Source organism: Leptosomus discolor, chromosome 7 (genome assembly GCF_034619465.1).
Source record: "Leptosomus discolor isolate bLepDis1 chromosome 7, bLepDis1.hap2, whole genome shotgun sequence".
Lineage (NCBI taxonomy): Eukaryota > Metazoa > Chordata > Aves > Leptosomiformes > Leptosomidae > Leptosomus > Leptosomus discolor.
Window position 1 is genome coordinate 31,164,340 of NC_141397.1, and position 17,888 is coordinate 31,182,227.

Here is a 17,888-nt window from a genome sequence, read left to right on the forward strand (position 1 = left end):
ATCCTGGAAACTCATGCCAGCTTTCAGCCTTGCTGCAAAAGATGGTCCTTTTCCAAAAAGACTGACAAAAGTCTGAGTACTGTTTGTAAAGTTCCCCTTGTACTCAGTCAGTAGTAGGGCAGAGCTCTTACAACTCTAGTGGCCTGCAATGTGTGTATATACTACACTGGTGGTGGTGGTCGTGTCTGGGAAGGCACAGAGATTAAGCCATTGTTGATTTATGTGACGTGTCTTTTGAGAGCTGTGAGCAGCCGTCCAGAGGGGGCTTCCAGTTGTTCTCTAGAACATCTGTTCCAAAACCTCCCATCCCTAGTTGTATCAGAAACACTTAGCAATGATCAAAACAGAGAGATGTGACAGTGCACGAGTGTAATAATCTACCGACGTTTTTCAGTGGGGTTTGAGCTAATTTGCGTTATGTTGCAACTGGAACGGGCTTAAGGCGGCCATAAATTAAATGGGAGAAGGCTTTTGCTCTTGCAGAGCAGCTATGTGGCCAGCAGCATCTGAACTTCTCCAGAACTCAGAGACTGAAATCCTGTCCCTTCTGCAGTCAAGAGAACTATAGCTGTTAGTTTAAACAGGATAAGGATTTCCCCCAAGAGTGTCAGAATTTGCAGTTTTAAAATTACTAAGTCTCTCCCTGGTATATATTCATAGAAAAGCATGAAAATTTTATATAATTCCCTTTTTCTTTTTGTAATTTTACAAGAAGAAAAAGTAACTAAATAAATTGCTTCTGGGATGAAATTCTCTACGGTGGGTTAAGGCCAGTACATGGGTGTTTTGAGACTGAGCTGTGAAACCACAAGAACTGGGTTAATAATGAACGCCCTGACACAGCCTTAACAGTAGCACTGCTGGCAGGCACCTCTGTAATTACTGCTTCTCTACAAAGTGTGCTGAGCTTCTGCGATGGATTAATAATCTCGTATTGTGCTTTTTTCTGTTAGAAAATGACTCAGTGGAAACCTTTTAAATATATATAATAAGTGCAAAGATAAAGTTTCTGCTTCTGATCTAGCCCATTTAGGTTTTGTGCAGTTTGGAAAATACATTCTGGTTTTGCTTTAACAGATCTATTTCTAAATGGCATAAATTTGTTGCATTTAAGATGCAGTGAAATTCTATGTAATACTTCTGTGACATGCATACGTGATTTAGCTGATTTACGCATGCAATGTGCTGTGGAATATAAATCAAGTTGGTAGCGCATTTAGCAGATTTTTTTCTCTTTACCTGGCTGTTTTCAAACAAAGCTTGCAGGAGCTTTAGAAATATTTTGGAGAAGGGCAGCAGGACTGAGTGATATGTGGATGTGAAAGGAACAGCTGAGGAGACGGTTTCTTTTGGAAAGAAAATGGGAAGAGGTAGGTGTGGTCTCCATCCGCTGAAATCAGTGGGAGTTTTTTTGTTGGCTTTAATGAGATGAATCAGACTTTTGACAGCTAGTGTGGAAGACGCATATAGGCTACATGTTGGAAAATATTTAAAAGGATAAACTGAACACAAAACTTCTAAGTAGTTTTTGTTGTGCTGTGGACTAAAAGTTACTTAGTCCTTCAAAACACTTTCATTGCAGAAGCTGCAGCTTGTCGACGCTGACGTAGATTTCTGCACACTGGCAGCTGACTCAAAAGTAGTATCTGCCAGCCCTCTCCGAGATCATGGCAGTCACTTTATGGTAGGTATATTCTTGGACCCAGCAAGGAGGTGAAAAAATTAACCATCAAACTGAAAAACAACACTACTGGAAATACATTTACCTCTTTTGGAGTCTTAGTGTGGCACTCAGCAGCTGGATGTCCATGACAGCATTATACACATGGACAGTGTACACGCAGATATGCTTACTTTGAGAGACAGAATTGACATTGTAAAAATGCACATCTTTTCTAGGAGGTAAATTTGTGTGTCCTCAGAGCCTATTTGAGACTTCAGATCTGGAATATATATGTGCTAGTAAAGGGTCTCTATTTGAGAAACAAGAGGCTGGGTGTTTGTGTGCATGAAATAGGGTGGATCCATTAGTTGTGTGAGGTGACGTCAGTTCACAGCAGGTAACAATTCAAGTATTTCATTTTCAGACTAGAAATTCCCAGAGGTTGCGTTGGAAAAAAAAAAATCCTACAAACCAATCTATTGCAAACCCGTCCTGGAATCATTATCTCTCTTCTTAGAACTGGAAAAACTTAAAAACCAGTAGGACAGCTTGTTCCTCTCGTGTGGTCTGAAAACTTCATTCAGGCTCTGTTTGCCCTTTCTTTTTCAGCTCTCAAAGCTGATGAAAAAGACATGTTTACTGATGATAGTTAATAAGGATACTTGCAAAAAAACCCCCGCATTCACAGGTTTTTTTATAGATTCTTTTTTGACCTAGTGAGTGAACTAAAACATATTACCTGCAAATACTTTTGTATGACCTTTTAAAACGTTTAGGCTACAGAATCATGAAGATTGGATGGCAGGTGGCCTGGATGTGTTTTTGAGCATCTCAATAAGTGAGATTGCTTTCAAGAGGCTATTACAACTTCTGTAAGAAGAGCTCTCCTGACGTTGGTGAAACCCCACCAGAAGATGTAAAGGAACTGTTTGGTTAATGCATCTGCAGTACATTAGGTAGAAAAGACAGACAGAGCTTGTGTAGCTGTTATTGTTATCATCACATTAGTTGTATATGACCGTCTGCATCCCAAAAGAGCTCTCCTTCCATAGCAGAGGGTCCTTTCTCTCTGTGTTGGCTATAGGCACCTACAGCCGGCCAGTTAGACCAGTAACTTTCAGTCTCACTTTCCATCCCTTCCTTCTTCCTTTGTGGTTGCTGGGCAAGGTGCCAAATACAGTGCTTGTCTGAATGCCGTGCTCTCTTGGTGGGATTTACAATACAGAGAGTGTTATAACCGAGAGCAGGGTTACAGCCCAATTTTAAAGTGCAGACCTGTCTGTGATTTAAGGGAAAATAGGTGTAGGGTAGATCTGAACAAAGAAATACATTAAAAGAAATTTGGAATGTACTTTTCAATTTTAGTGTGACCTGACTGATGGCAGCTTAAGTAATAAGTAGAGTTAAATCCCGTGATGACCTGCTCAATCCAATCCCTGCAGGTCAGCAGAGAAGCGTGCATGTAGTGCCTTACCTACAGAGGCAGATTGACCAGCTGCACCATATGCCTGCTGGGAATTTAACTGTTGCTGCGTTGCTATGCTCCCAGATTCGAATACACTTTGTTAGGGCCCCTACTGAATGTTGTCATCAGCATTGCTTTGCAGAAGAGAATTTTTTTCTCTTGGGACTGAAGAACAACCCCGTTATTATGAAAACTGGTTTATGGAAGGACTAGCAAACACTCATTCCTCTCTCCTTTGGGTTGGGTTGCTAGAAGTATAATTTTCTTCATCTTCTAGAGGAGGAAATTAAGTCAGGGAAGAGTGAAACTGTTACAATAGGTCAGCGCCAGAGGTTCAAATAGAACGTGTCTTCCAGACTGCAAGGAAGATACACAGCATTTTCCTTTTTCAGTGTTGCTGCATATAGGGTAGTTAGTAAAAGGTTGAGAATCTCTTGCTTGGGGCTATAGGAGGTATGAATAAGTGCCAAGATTAGGATTAAGTGTCATATTTTAATGTATATAACTGGTAAATTAAGGGAAAAAAACATATATACACTTAACTATATATTAACAATAGTACATTACAAATGTGCAGGTGTGTCAAAGGGAATTTACTTCCAAATCATCTTTTCTCCACTACTACCTCCTTTTTTCAGATGCTCTTTACCTCTGCTTTTGATTTTGTCTAGGTTCTCTGCAAGCTTATTTCTGAAAAACAGTGTTTTAAAAATAGGCTAGGTTATCTGCAGCCTGGACTGTGTGGTCATCCCAGTGTGTGTTGTCACAGGGATGCTCAGGCTATTGGTGGTTTGCGTTAGAGTTTCCTTTTCACAGTGCAGCAAATCCCGAGGGAGTTAAGCGTGCTGTCGTTGGAGACCTTAGCCTTTACTATAAATATATTAAAATAATAATGTTTCCTGTCTGTCACCTGTGTGCGTGACTGCTGGAATTTCAGCTTGGATGGGCTTGAGCAAGCCAGGAGTTGCTGCTGTCGGGACTTGAAGCTCTGGAGGCTTGCAAATGTCAGCCCCAGCCAAGGAAGCGAATGTCTATGGCTTGCATCATGGGTTCCTGCAGTGGAGTGCAAAGCAGAGAGAATTCATCAGCCACCTGGCAGACACCTTCAGGTGACAGATACACTGTCATCTGTGTATAGTTTTATAATCAATAGGAACTAACAATGATTTGAAGACCTTTTCTTACAATCTTTCAATGTATATCTTGATATGTTTTGCTAGAGAATAAACCTTCCTCACTCCACAGTATCCTGTCTAGGCTGCCTATGATTCTTTGTCCATTTGCTTGTTTAAACATGGTATTTCCATTCCTTGTTATTCCAGTATATGTTACAAGATGGTCATTTTTTAACCTGCACAAATGCAGCATCTGTTTCAGAGTAATTTTTCCACACAGTTCCATATTTTTATTGCACTTGAAAACAAATATACTCATCCAATGCTCTCAGCATTAGATTCACTGGTCTTTTTACAGTCAGGATATTTTACCTTGCCTTTCAACTTAATGTAACCCATTTGTAGCCCCTTCTTTTTACCAGGATTGAGTAAGATACTTTTGGAATTGCTGGTTTTTAAAAAGTCATGTTTCATTTTGTGATTACAGTAATTTTCTTCCCTAATTATTAGATTGCAAATAAATGATAAACAGAAGTTGGTATTTTAGAAAGGAAAAAAAAATGTCGAAATAGGATATTGCAGAGGGAGCTCTAAGTTAAGAAGTAGTAACAGGTATAGTACTTCTTTCTTAGCAGCCTTTTGATCTTTTTCTTGATAGCTTGTGCATTGCCTTATAAATTCCCAGGGGAATTTACAATAGGCATCGTAGCAGTGGCACCTAATTAAAATGCCTTTGTGAATAAGAGTTTTCTGGATGAGTGAGCAGCCACATACAGGCCATCTCAAGGCGAAAAGTAAAAAATCGCTCACTGTAGAGTGGCTCAACCAAATGCAGCAAAGTTACCTGCTTTCTTCTTCCACAGCCAAAATTGTAAAGTGAATCACGAAAGTCTCACAGTAGGTTTCCTGTAGAAGATACTTTGTGGGCAGGCTTCAGAAGAGCAGCAGTGTTTGATGGGTCTGTCCTCAACTTTGTGACAGAGAGCAGAGAGGCTCAGTGCTGTGCTCCAACATCCCATTTGGTTGTGAATCCAACTACAGTCAAAATCAGAAGTCCAGTTGGTTCCTGCTAAAAATGTAATCTTTTTGTAATGAGTAGGTTTTTCCTTCTTACTGCTCTTTAGAAAGCATCACACAGAGTTGTAGATTGAAATCTGATGAACTCCAGCCTCAATTCTTGTTCTGATGTAAATCTTTCTCAGTTGATTCAGAGCCTGAGCCCTCCAGAGCCACCCTCACGAGATGTGGCCACCTTCTTTCTCTCCCCTTGAGATGTTGTACACAACTGGACATCATCCCTGTAGGCAGAACTGGCTGTGAATTGCTTTCCTGAAAAGGAATTTCACATGCTGAGTGTTGTAGGATGAAGCCTGTGTTTATATATACCTTGCTATGGGGCACAGTCCCTATACTGTTGGTAGAAACAGACAGGTGTTGGCATTGTTAATGGCATGCAAATTCGTGAAAACATACCTAGAGCACAATCCCAGTTCCTAGAAAAGGAGTTGGTCGCGCTGCCTTCCCTTTAGTGCCAAACAGAGCCTGAGCAGCTCTGAGGAAGGATGGCTCTGTGCCACGTGTGAAAGGAGGCGTGGAGGCACTGATGTGTGAGTCTGTCTCCCTGAAGCTAGCTGTGGTTCCTCCTCCCTTTTTTTTTTTTTTTTTTTTTTTTTTTTTTTGTGGAGGAGGTGGTGGCAAATACGTACAGCATCATGTAAAGCAGTGGTGATACTGAAACTTGTAGCCCGGGCTGCAGTCGGACAGCATGTAAGCTAGTATTGGAATAGAAACCCCAACACTGATCAGAGTGTGAAGCTGGAATACCAAAAGCTTTTCTCTTTGCTATGCATCTTACGATGGCTATCAGCGTCTGGGATCCTCTGATCTGCAGAGATTACACAGTTGCAGAGAGAAGAGACCTACAAAAGGGGCTGTGTGTCAAGGACACAACTCTGGGATCTCCTGTGTGTCCCTGGGTAACCTGGCCTTTCAGTTTATTTGTCTTTTACAAGTCCTCACTGGAGAAAGTTAATCTAGCTAAACCTGCACATGCCATGCTCCCATCCCTGTTGAGCTTAGCAGTGGTGCATGGGCAAGGAACTCTGGTGGCAGTGTTTTAAAAGAGCAAGGTCAACTTTTTATCCATTATGCCTAGGTGCAGCACTGTGTTTGCAAAGGTGTCACACTGACAGGGCTTCGCCAGCCAGCGGTGTGGCACACCAGGCTCTGCGAGAACCAAAGGACACAGGCATGCTTTCTCTGCCACTGGTTTCTTAGCAAATGGAGGGAAGATAGGCCCTGCTGTTGTAAAGTAAGGCATTTGTAAGACTGAGAGGAGAGGAAAAATAACGTACCTTGGCAGCATAGCTGGCATGCAACTTTTATTCAAGGCTTATGGTTCTGAGTGGGGGAACCCAATTAATTATAAATGCTTTGAATGTGTAAACAAGAGAACGGCTCTGTGTTGTGAAGACACAGAAGTCTCTTTTCCTCTGTTTAATTAATGCTTACAAGAGCTACCCAGGTAGGTCTTTGTACTAAGACAAGACCTCAAAGAACACTGTTTTTCAGAACTCGACTTTGGGGAATTTTGGTCATTGGGTAATTACAGTGCAAGTCTGTTCATCTCACACTTGTATTTAATAGTGTTAAATAAAATTCAACAAGTATTTAGTGATAGAATTATCTATAGTTCACTGCTGTTCATTTCATTTCTGCAAAGAAGGAAAAAAGTAATGTGGAAAGGAACAAAATGTTTGTAAGATGGTAATATGAATCCGGGAACCAGTGTATCAGAGATCTCAATCTCTGCTGTACTGTTACCATGCTGTGACTGTCTTTTGCTTTCAGTAGTTACAGTGCCAAAACACAGGTGCAACTGTGTTTTCTCCTTAGGTGCATTGCAAATAAGACCAAATAACCCTGAGGTGTAGGGGGAGGTGCATGCCTTTCATTGGCTTGCTCCATTGTACGTTTTCCTTGCCTTTAATGGCACTACCTGGAGTACTGGCCTTTGTCTTGGTCTTCCAGATTTTGCAAGTGATTCTCTTCCAAAATTGTTTGCAAATAGTTCTGCTCTGTGGTAGAGTCAGGAAAGCGAAGAGTTTGAATTATCATGCTTGTCATTGCATTCTTGGTACCTGTAATCTATTACCAGTTGCCTAAGAGCGTACCACAACATCTCTTCTAACTCTACTCTGTGAGCTCTTACTTCAGTCTAAAGTAGTGTTTTGCTGCCTTCTTTTACTTGTGTTATGGTGTTTGTACTATGACAGCAATGAACAGTCTTTGTTGTATGATAACAAGATGCATAATTCCCTTAATCACTCCAGATTATTTTTTAATTTGATGATTAGAAATAGCAGCAACAAACAATAATGTGCTTAGTGTAGTGGGTAACTGAAACAATTTGAGCACTAGGAAGCTGCTTCTACAAGCATTTTGAATTTTCATTTAGCCATCATCTCAAATTGACCATTTCTTGCTTCGTTGTCATGGAAATATTAGGCTAAAAATATCTTTAGATATGCAGTAGAAACAAGGAATGTGTGCATGCTGATTCTGAAGTGTGATGAATGTATTAAAAAGAAAAAGTAGCCCTTATTATGGTGTTGTGAGTAATAGCGCTAAGCTCTTGGCTTCTCTTTTACCTCCAAGTGCAAAGGATTTTTAGTTGGTAATATTCATGTCTTGTTGCCCAAGGACTTTGCAAGATGCTCTTTATATACTGCATGGCACACGCTTGACTGACTGTAATAGCTTCCAATCAGAGTGAACACTGTAAGTTAATGTTGCATGGTCTGGCTGCTAAACACAAAGAAACTGTTGTTGCAAAGCATTCTTATAGGGACTGAAGAGAGCTTAGCACTTGAAAATGTGAATAATAGGGCTTCTGACTGGGAGAGTTTGCAAAGTAACAAGAGAAAGGATGTAATGTGTAAGAGGAGCTGGGGGAATGGTGAGATCTGTGATGGCTGGTTTTGGCACTACTGTCTTCAAAGGTAACTTTCTTGGCGGGGGGGTGGGGGGTGGAGAAAGACTCACTCAAGGGAATATTCTGTTTCTAATGTGAAATTTGCTTGTGTTATCAGACATGTGATTAAAGACTGGCTCAAGAAGTGCTGTAGCAGGTGTCTTGAATTAAACTGCTACTAATGTAAATGAAAACATGAATCCTCCCTAATTTCAGTACTTGGCTGGGTTTGGAGTTGAAAGGTGTCCCTTTTCATGCTGTCCCCTCCCTTCACAGAGCATAACCAGGTAAAGTTATGTCTTATGTCTTCCTAAACACTAATCATTGATTATAAGGCTGATGTTGTTTTCTGCTTCTATAAATCCAAAGCATTGCCTGGTCCACCCATATTTTGAAATCAAGGGGAATAAAAAACATGTTGTGATGTAGAGGGCTGTGTTTGAGGCACTTGGCTTCTGAAGTTCATGCATTATCTCTTGCTCAAGGCTGTGCCTGAAGGCATAATCCAGTCATATGTATTTAATTAAGACTTTAAACTACCATTGCCCTGATAAAAGCAAGGAGCTGATGGTTCACAGACATCTGCTCTAGGAGGCAATTAACTTGAGGCAGACATAATACCCGGGAGCCTAAAGGATATATTGCAACAGGAGCAGTCGAGAAGAGCTTGCTTCATCTGGGACAGTCCGGTGGCTGTACATGACAGTACAGAGAGGAGAGGGGTCCCCAGCTCCCCGTGTCCCTCCTCTTTTGAGGAGCTATGGTATAGTTTTGGGTTTATACCTTTCTCTGTCGTCTCTGAGTCGCCTTCACAGTGCCTCTGCTGACACTCAGAACAAAGCTCAGGGATGTCAGTGTTTCTATATATTTATTTTCTGTTTATGTTGTGGTTTAGTATATATTGGTGTAACTGAGAACACAGGCATTATATCTCTGGTTCAAATTATTTCCCTGAATATTGTCTGCAACTCTAATGTAGCTAAGGGGCCACTAATACAGTGAAACATATGGCTTTCTGCATGTGAGACAAGGCTCATTTCCAGTGTACTGGAAGCGTAGAGATTTTTTTCTCTACTGTTGAAATTTGATAAAGAACTGTCAAGTCCATTGTAACCAAGATGATGGGCAGTTTTAAAAAAGAAGTAATTGACAGAATTTTAAAATTGATGTAATTGTTGCATTTCAGAAGTTATTTTAGATCATCTCCCTCATAAATAGATGAACAATGTGTTTGATTTGCCTGCAATGTTGTTTTTCATGCAATGTGCATGAGTGCTTAGGGTCAGAGAGCAAACTTTAGGCATGGTTTCCAGTTATTATGGACTCAGCTATCACACAGTTAAAAATGCTTTGATGATTGCAAGTTTTTCTCAAATAAATTGCTCACTTGCTAATGCTCATGGTGAAAAACTCATCGTTAGGCTGATTTACATAAAAATCTTCGTACGCCTGTAGGCTCCAGGATTTCATTAAAGGCTCAGTCTTAGTGCAGCCCTTATAATTTGCTGTTTGCAATAACTAAAATGTCTCTCGCAAATAGCTTTTTCTTCTCCTGATGAAAGGTAGGTAAGTTGTTCCAACCCCTCGTCCCCAACTCTCAGTCACTCCGGTTGGTGCTTATCAGTTCTTTCTTTACAATAGTCCATAAACGCAGAGCAGACAGATAGCACTGCTGGGTTTGACTGTAAATAAATAGATTAAATTCTTGCCTGTTCTGGGGTGTCTTTATGAATATGGAGCAAATATTCTGTTGGTTTCAATGGGGTGAGAGATGACTCAGTGCCAGGAATGGTGAGGCTGGGTCCTTTTTTTTCTGTTTTTTTCCCTAATCCCACATTTCTGAAGATAATTTTAGGAGGAAATTATTCTTTTCAAGGATGTGAGCTCTGTAAGCAAACCAAATTTCAATTCCATTACTCATGTTATACAATAAAACTTTAAGAAGTGGATAGTAGTTGGAGAATATGCCCCAGTGCAAACTGCAGGTTCTGTTCCTAGCTACATAAGGGCTAAACCACCTGTTTATTAGAGACATTTAGCATCTTCAGCTACTGGCTGGGCAGTGGCAACCTTCCACTGACCTTCCCTGTGATGGGTATCTGCAGAAGCTTTGCTTTGCTCTACTCTGCCTCGACCCTAGTTGTCAATCTAAACTCCGGACTGGGCACTTTGATGGTACAGACTCTTGTCTGTGATGAACTAGACTTTCACAAGGGCCACTGAATAGCTGTAGATTTTACTGCGTTCCAACCCCTGCCCATCTGGACAGAATCTGAGCCAGTAGACTGACCATAAATCCCACTGCCATTTCGCTGTGTTTACCTGATTGGGAGCTTGAATACAACTCCCCCAGTACGTGGGTTGCATTCTCACTATGAAGGCAGCTGGCAGTGCTCATCTGTCGTAGCAAGACTGAAACAGTGCTCTGCTACCTGCTCTCCCAAAATCCTTCTCTACTCAAGCCTATGACCACTAGAAATCCCAGGGTTTTCTCCTTCACCATCTTAGCTGTTTTTATCCTGGCTTCTGTTTCCTCACCCCATGCTTCTAATCCCCCCAGCTGCCTTAATCTCTTCCTTCAACAGGGACAAGTCACCAGGGGATTCGTATTCTCCTGTACCATGCTACTTGGCACAGCTGGGAGGTACCCAGGGATACAGTCCTCCAGGAGAGGCGCCCAGACATGGCACAGCCAGGAAGAGCTTAGATCTGTATTGCAGAAAAAGTCTGGTTTAGTGCCGGTCTGGAACATGCTCAGCACAGATAGGATTTCCTGAGCGTTTAGATGGTAAAATCAAAGATGTCTCAAATGAGCATATCAAACTGAATTTTTTTGAGAGGCTTATAAGTTAGCTGAATTTTAATGTACTTTTACAGGAACAGCAAAAGATACATGCTTAGTATAGTGACTTCTGCCCCATATTAACATGAGGGGTAAAAGGAAAAGTCTTCAGAAATCTTTAATGGGTAAAACCCCATAGTTTTCTCTTCCCCTCACAGCTACAAATTTCCAGATGAAATTTTCTTATCATGCATCTCTGAAGATCTGAGGCAGACATCCAGCATGCAAATTATATTCCAAATATATATATATTTGAAAAATGTGTAAGCAACTGAAAACAAGGTTTATAATGAAAAATGTCAAGCAACTTTAGTAATCAGCAATGCTGGATGTTTTGCCTGTATGGAGAAGTATATACAAGTGCTGGAAATGAATGTGCAAGCACACATCCATTCCAGCTGCTAGCATTCTTTACTAATGAGTCTTGCCAATAGAACAGTTTTTGAGGGCAGCACATAAGCAACAATCTGAAATTAGATCTATGTGTTCTTCTTGAATAGCAGTTTGTTGTATCTCTCCTGTGATAGAAACTCCTAGATACCTTTATTTTCATAAGGCAAAAGTGGTGTGATATTGTCTGTCTTATGCTTAGGAGTCTACACTTGAAAAATTTCTGAATAATGATAATTAATGACAGCGCAGTCACAGGTGAGCGGATGCATGTCACTTCGTATGAACAGCGCAGTAATAGAGGTGGGTTATGCAAAGGTAGATCCAAAATCAATGTAGGATGGAGTATGCAACACTGAGGGCTCAAACAAGTGAAGGCAGGATGGAAGAGAGTGGCCCACTGACTACGAGGATTTGTTACTAGCCGTTAGTTATTAGTGTACTAATTTACTGTACTACTCCTGTGGTGGTTGGAGGCAGGTAGCTGCTGAAGCAAATTAACAAGCAAAGGGAATAAAGTGAAAGTCAATAGTAGAAAGTATCTGCAGATCACAAATAATGACAGAGCAAAGAATCAATGATGAAATAAGTTATAATAATCAGCTCTCCTATTGTAAAGGAGGTAACTCCAGCCCTGAGTGTGGAACCCTTGTGAAGCAATAGCAGTCTGTGACAATACCATCTGACGATGAAATAAAATTACTAAGATCATCTAAGCTGTTCTTCAAATATCAGTTACAACTACAAATATTTATTGTTGCAGAGTTAAAGTTAATTGAATGTTCTAACGGTGCATTTCTGCATCTTGACAAGTTTGAATTTTTGGCTTAAAGTTAGTCTTGATTAGCAGTTTTCTGGGTGTTGTACTGCTTGGTTTTGAGCTATTACAGTTTCCTTGCAAAGGTTTGTGCCTGAAATTATTGATATGTACTGGTCAGCCTTAATTCTGTCTTGAGGTACTTTCTTCTGTCTTGCCTGGAAGCATTATAATAATCCAAAAGGTGAGATTTTAGAATCTTGTATCTCGCAGTTTCCCAAAAGAAGTCTTCTAACAGTGTGTTCACGTGGGTTTGTGCATGTTTTAGAGCAGGGCAAGGAAAGAGTCACCAGAAAATTGGAAGAAATTCTGCAACTGGGATTAAAGGAACACATCTGTTTGGGCCTCATTTGGTTTTAAACTGTTAAGTTGTTGAAAAACTGAGACGCCTTACAGAAGACCGTAGGCGGTTGCGATACAGAACAAAGACTGTGAGCAGATGTGGTTTACAGCTTAAGGAAATACACAGTCCATAGGTGGCCGAGTAGCAGACCAGCTTGACAGCTGTAGTGTCACCTTTGCATTTCCTGGAACAGGCAGGTTTTTCTGATACAGCATAAGAAATAAGAGCTGTTGTTTGCATGTATGATGGAAATAAACTGTACCGTGTATGGATGCTGTAAGTACAAATTAGATCTGCCAGGAATAACGTTACCTTTTATCTTCTTTATGTGTCTTAATTCTTTGCTGACAGGGCAGGTATAGTATTGGGAGAAACTACCTAAATTTGTCTAAAAACTGTTGATGTTTAGGGCAAGGTTCATGCTGATGCAGGAGCACTGGGTTTCAACTCTTTGGGCTGCACAGTGTACCTGCTCTCTGCACTTCCCGTGGTATTCAGAAGCAGGAGATGGGCACTGGAGGCAGCAGCAGGGCAGGTGAGGAAGGGTGGGTAGGGTGAGAGGTGGGCAGGAGGTATGTTTGTGCGCTAGGTTTCACAGGTAGCTGCTGATACAGCTCATACATTGTGCTCCATGCTTCCTGAAGGTCTTGATGAGAGGCCACTTATTTCTCTTTCTTCTTCAGGTTTGACTTTCTTACTCTCTCCCTCTCTCACTTTCCTTGCCTTTCTTTTTTTTCCCCTGCTTTCTTCTCATTTCATCTCATTTAGACAATCCTAGTCTTTCTCCCCTCTCCCCATCCCACTCTCTCTGCACAGTGATTCTCTTCTAATCTCAGTCCTCTCCTTCCCTTGACCCCACCATCAGTGCTGTTACTCCATTCCAGTACTGCAACACCTCATATAAACTGCCTTTAATCTCTCTCTGTTTTGGCTTCCCACTGTAATTCCTTGTCCTATTTTCTTCATATGTGTCTCCCAGTTTCCCCATTGATTCAATCAGTTCTGCCCTCCATTGACTTCTTATCTCCATTTTGACACCTTCTGTCTCCACTTCCAGAGATCATTGTGGCTACTTTACTTCAAGATGGTCTTGTAGTGATCTGATTATAGCACAGTTGGTTTATTCCACTTTTGGGTCCTCTCTAGGGAAGACTTTGACTCATAACTTAATTGCTTCGCTGTCTGATTTGGTTCGCTTGGTTCCCGCCCACTTACCAAAGACAGCTACCTTTTCATTACTGGTTTTTGACACATCTTATTTTTGTGCACAATGTTTGCCCATGAGAGCAGCAACAGCTCTTTTAGCAATAGATTGAATTGGTTACAAATTACTCGGGTTTTAAGACTGGCATTACTTCCCTGAGAGGTTGTTCAATGCTGAGAAATGCTTAACTAATGCCTAGTGACCTCAGCTATTTAATTGAAACAAAACATATGATGGGAGTAAATCACAACCAGATTGTGGAAGTGCCTCAGGTGTATCTCACACTCCTGTTGAACACCAGCTGATGCTTCCTGCCTCCCCTAAAGAATATAGTTTAGTCTTTCCTTAAGATATACATTAGGATGGTTGGGTTTTGGGGTTTTTTTCAGTTTAACAAGGGAAACCACTTAATCCTGGCAGTGCTGCTTTTTATATTTGAGAGAATAAATCCACCTTTCAGTGAAAGCTAAGCCTCTGAGATCAGACTAGCCTTAGTAAGTGAGGAACGAGGATTATAAAAGTTTTGAGAAGACATTTAGGGCAATTTTGACAACTCTAAAGGAAAGAGGAAGATGAGTAGGAATGGAAGTATTTTTAAAGGGAAAGGCTATCAAATAAGCTGGAGCAATAACACTGACAGGAAAGAAGAATGGGCGAATGATGGAAACTAGGACACCCCTTAGAGGCTTTCAGCCTTCAATACCTCCAGCTGCAATTCATCAGCAGACACTACTAGATTTTTATCTCCTCTCACTTCAGTTTTGTAAGGAGGTAGGGTGTTTTCAAGAGCTGGGTGATTGCGGAGGTGGTATAGAATATTCCCAAGAAGAGTAATGTTCAGCTGTTAAATTCATTTTCCAGTTAATTTGCAAAACTGATTTGGTAACTGAGACAACTCAGGGCTTTGATAGAGAAATCATTTGCTGCAGACTGGATTTTTTTTCTTGTGAGAGGGATGAAGCTCTATGGCAGAGTTGTTCTCTGGCAAAACTTCTCAGAGTCTTCCTCTGAAAGAGAAGTGCTCTCTGTGGTGTCTGGGGATGGGCCACATCCTGACTCCTCTCCCTTCCCTGGGAACATCCCTCCTGTGTGGCCCACACAGGTGCTTGCGGGCTGTGGTGCAAAAAGCAAAACAATCTCCTCTGCTGTTGCCTGGCTCCAAGTGCCCTGCCTTGGGGACCGTGCTTTCGGGCAGCTGTATCTTCTGCGTCTGTGATGGTTACAGCAGTGGGTCTGAGCATACAACTGGGAACTGTCTTATTTATATCAATGCAGTGGAAGGCTGTAACACAGCCATGGTATAACGGAGATACCAAGACTGTTGTAAAGGGAATACAATGCTGGTTTGTTTTTGATGTGTGAAAATTGCTGAGTAGTTTGGAAATTGTCATGGGCGCACATATTTCTGAGCATCTTTAGGCATCTCATCTCTTGGAAGATTTACCAGTCTAACTGCCATTTACGCTAATTGAAAGGAAATGTAACCTCATTGCTTCCTGACTTTAACATCATAATTTCATTATCTGATCCAGTGAGCTGCTATTCATAATTTTACTAAGATGCAAATAACAGTGGCATGTTTTTATTTAGAATGGGATTAACTGGACAGCACCTGCGGTTGACCTGTGCACTGTCCTATGTAGCTAGGGCAGCAGGACAGAGTTAAATAGTCTCCTTTATTCCACAACAAGCTATTCTACAAGACTACAATGCAAACAGCCCTTATAGCTACATATTGTGTGTGAATGCCAGCTGGATAATATTCAGGTTACTTTATATCGCTGCCTTGCCTGTACTTACAGTGCTTTCTGTTCATCTGCAGAGGCAGTGGTACAAAGCCAGTGAGTGTCTGCATCTGTTTTTGAAATGTCTCAGAGGTGATTCAGGAATACAAGAGCAATCTTCAGATGGGTTAAAATGTTAGAAGACTCTGAAGTGAAAAACATGGCACCAGCAATGTTATTTGGAAAGAATGGCTCTCAGCCCAAAAAAAATCTCAGCTAGGCTCTAAGTGGCCTTATTGCAGATAAAGCTACTGTATTGTACTTTTGCAAGCTTTATACTTGTTAAAGTTTTATCTATCCATTGACAATACCCATTTTCCTAATATTTTCAATCTGAAGATCATCTGGGGAAAAATGAGGAGGGGGAGGATCAAGCAAAAAGAAAATGTAGTTCCCCTGATGTTTCTAAAGCAATTTCTCAAGCTGTGAAGGCCCCCATAAGACTTTTTGCTATCAGATCTGCTCTCTGAATGAAACCCCTGCCCATTCATTAATCACCACCTGAAATACTGCCTGATGAATGTCTATGCCTCTGCCGTGGTTTTGAATTGGGTGTGACATCTGCATCTCGCTGGGTTGCCTTCTTACCAGTTTGCATCTGTATGTGGGCAGTTTGATTGAAAATTAAATTAGAAATAGTAGTTACGTGAAACTGAGAGGAGTCTTCAATACCTACATGTTCTTTCCAAATACATATTCAAGCATCTTAGTAATCCTTTGTCCGTGAAAGCAATACTGATATCTGGAATACCTACATAAGGATGTATTCTTTCCTCCTTCTGTTATTTCTTTCTATTGCTTTTAATTAAATAGATTCTTTTAAATCATAGTTTCCCAGTGTACGTGGTAGCTAATTTTCTACTTGTCAACCTATGGCGCGTTTTCCCGCTGTGAGTTTGAACACTGTCGTACAGGCTAGTACCTCCAGTTGTATTTTATTAACTACATGAGTTAATAAAATTACCAAAAAAAAAAAAAAGTTTCTCTCTATTCTAGCTCTCAATGTTCCATGTGAACTGTAGCTAAAAATCTCCAGGGGAGAGGAAAATTAAGATTTGAATAATTGTTGAGAGTTGCATGTTTTAGCTATTGTGATATCCTCAGCTTTTGCTGTCTCCTCAGTGAGTAAATGAGTTAGCTGCTGAGCTGTTAAAAGTCCTGTAGAGAAAATTACAATGTGAAAATTCAATCTGGACTTGCAATTTTTCAGTCCCACAAGCTCATCCAGCTTTTTTGCTGCCAAAAGAAAACAACTGCTGCTCCCAGGTGCAACAATGGGGTTGCTTGCTCAGCTGCACTGACACCTCAAGTAATTCTCTTGAATTTGTAGAAGTTCATTTGGGGCACAGTTGTGAATTAATCCCCAGAATGGGTGACAAAGTCCCTCATGGAAGGGCTGAAGGACTCTGCAGCCTGTTCCGCATCTTATGGAGTGCTGTGAAGAAAAAGGGACACATGTAATGCATCTGTGCATATAACGGGAGGTGTGTATTTTCACCGTGCGAGCAGAAAAGTGCATCTGGCTGCCTGATGAAGAATGAGCTGTGGGGATGGAAAATACGGTGGCAGGTTAACTGTGCTGGCACTGTGCTTCTCATCGATGGACTGTGCGTCCCTGATGTCTCCTCAGGGAGGAGTGCTGAGAAGCCACCTGGACATCAGAAGCGCTGGAACTACTTGGGAACATAAGTGCTTTGGTTTTCATTTCCCAAGCCACATTTGAAAGTTGGGAAGGCTTTACACTCCTAAAATGATTTTGTCTTGTGCATCTGCAGGTGCCAGGGTAAGCAATTCAGGCCTGCATTTTAGAGGATTGCTACTGTTTTTCGTGACCACATGGGGTGCGCTGCATGGTTGTGTTTTGGATCTCCCAAATGGTAGATCACAGCACCATAACCTGTGGCCAAGGTCCCAGCTCTTAACGTTGCATAATATTTTGTCCCAGCTGCACTGATTTTGCTTATTTTGTTACTGATGTTAAAACAGCAATGCAATTGGTAGGTTATAACATTGGCATTCCTTTATTATTTTCTTGTGTAGGTGGTGTAGTTACAGTGAGCGGAATTGTGGCTCTGCCGGCGAAGGTTGGTGTTTTCCCTGGGCCTCAGCAGCAGCTGAGGAAGGAAAAACTTGATTATGAGGTGCACCTTCAAGTATATTGTGGAGCAGCTGAAAATTTCCATTGCACTATCTAGTTAAAACTGCAAGATGTGAATGCTGCTTTTATTTAAATAGGCGTTTTTCAGATCCCACAAACATACCTGTGAGATACATACAGTGCATACCTACTCT

General features: G+C 41.2%; 1 protein-coding gene across 1 annotated transcript in view; it reads left to right on the forward strand.

Moving 5' to 3' along the window:
- HECW1 (HECT, C2 and WW domain containing E3 ubiquitin protein ligase 1) overlaps nt 1-17,888 on the forward strand; it is a 174,457-nt gene that overhangs the window by 29,218 nt on the left and 127,351 nt on the right. The window lies entirely within an intron of this gene.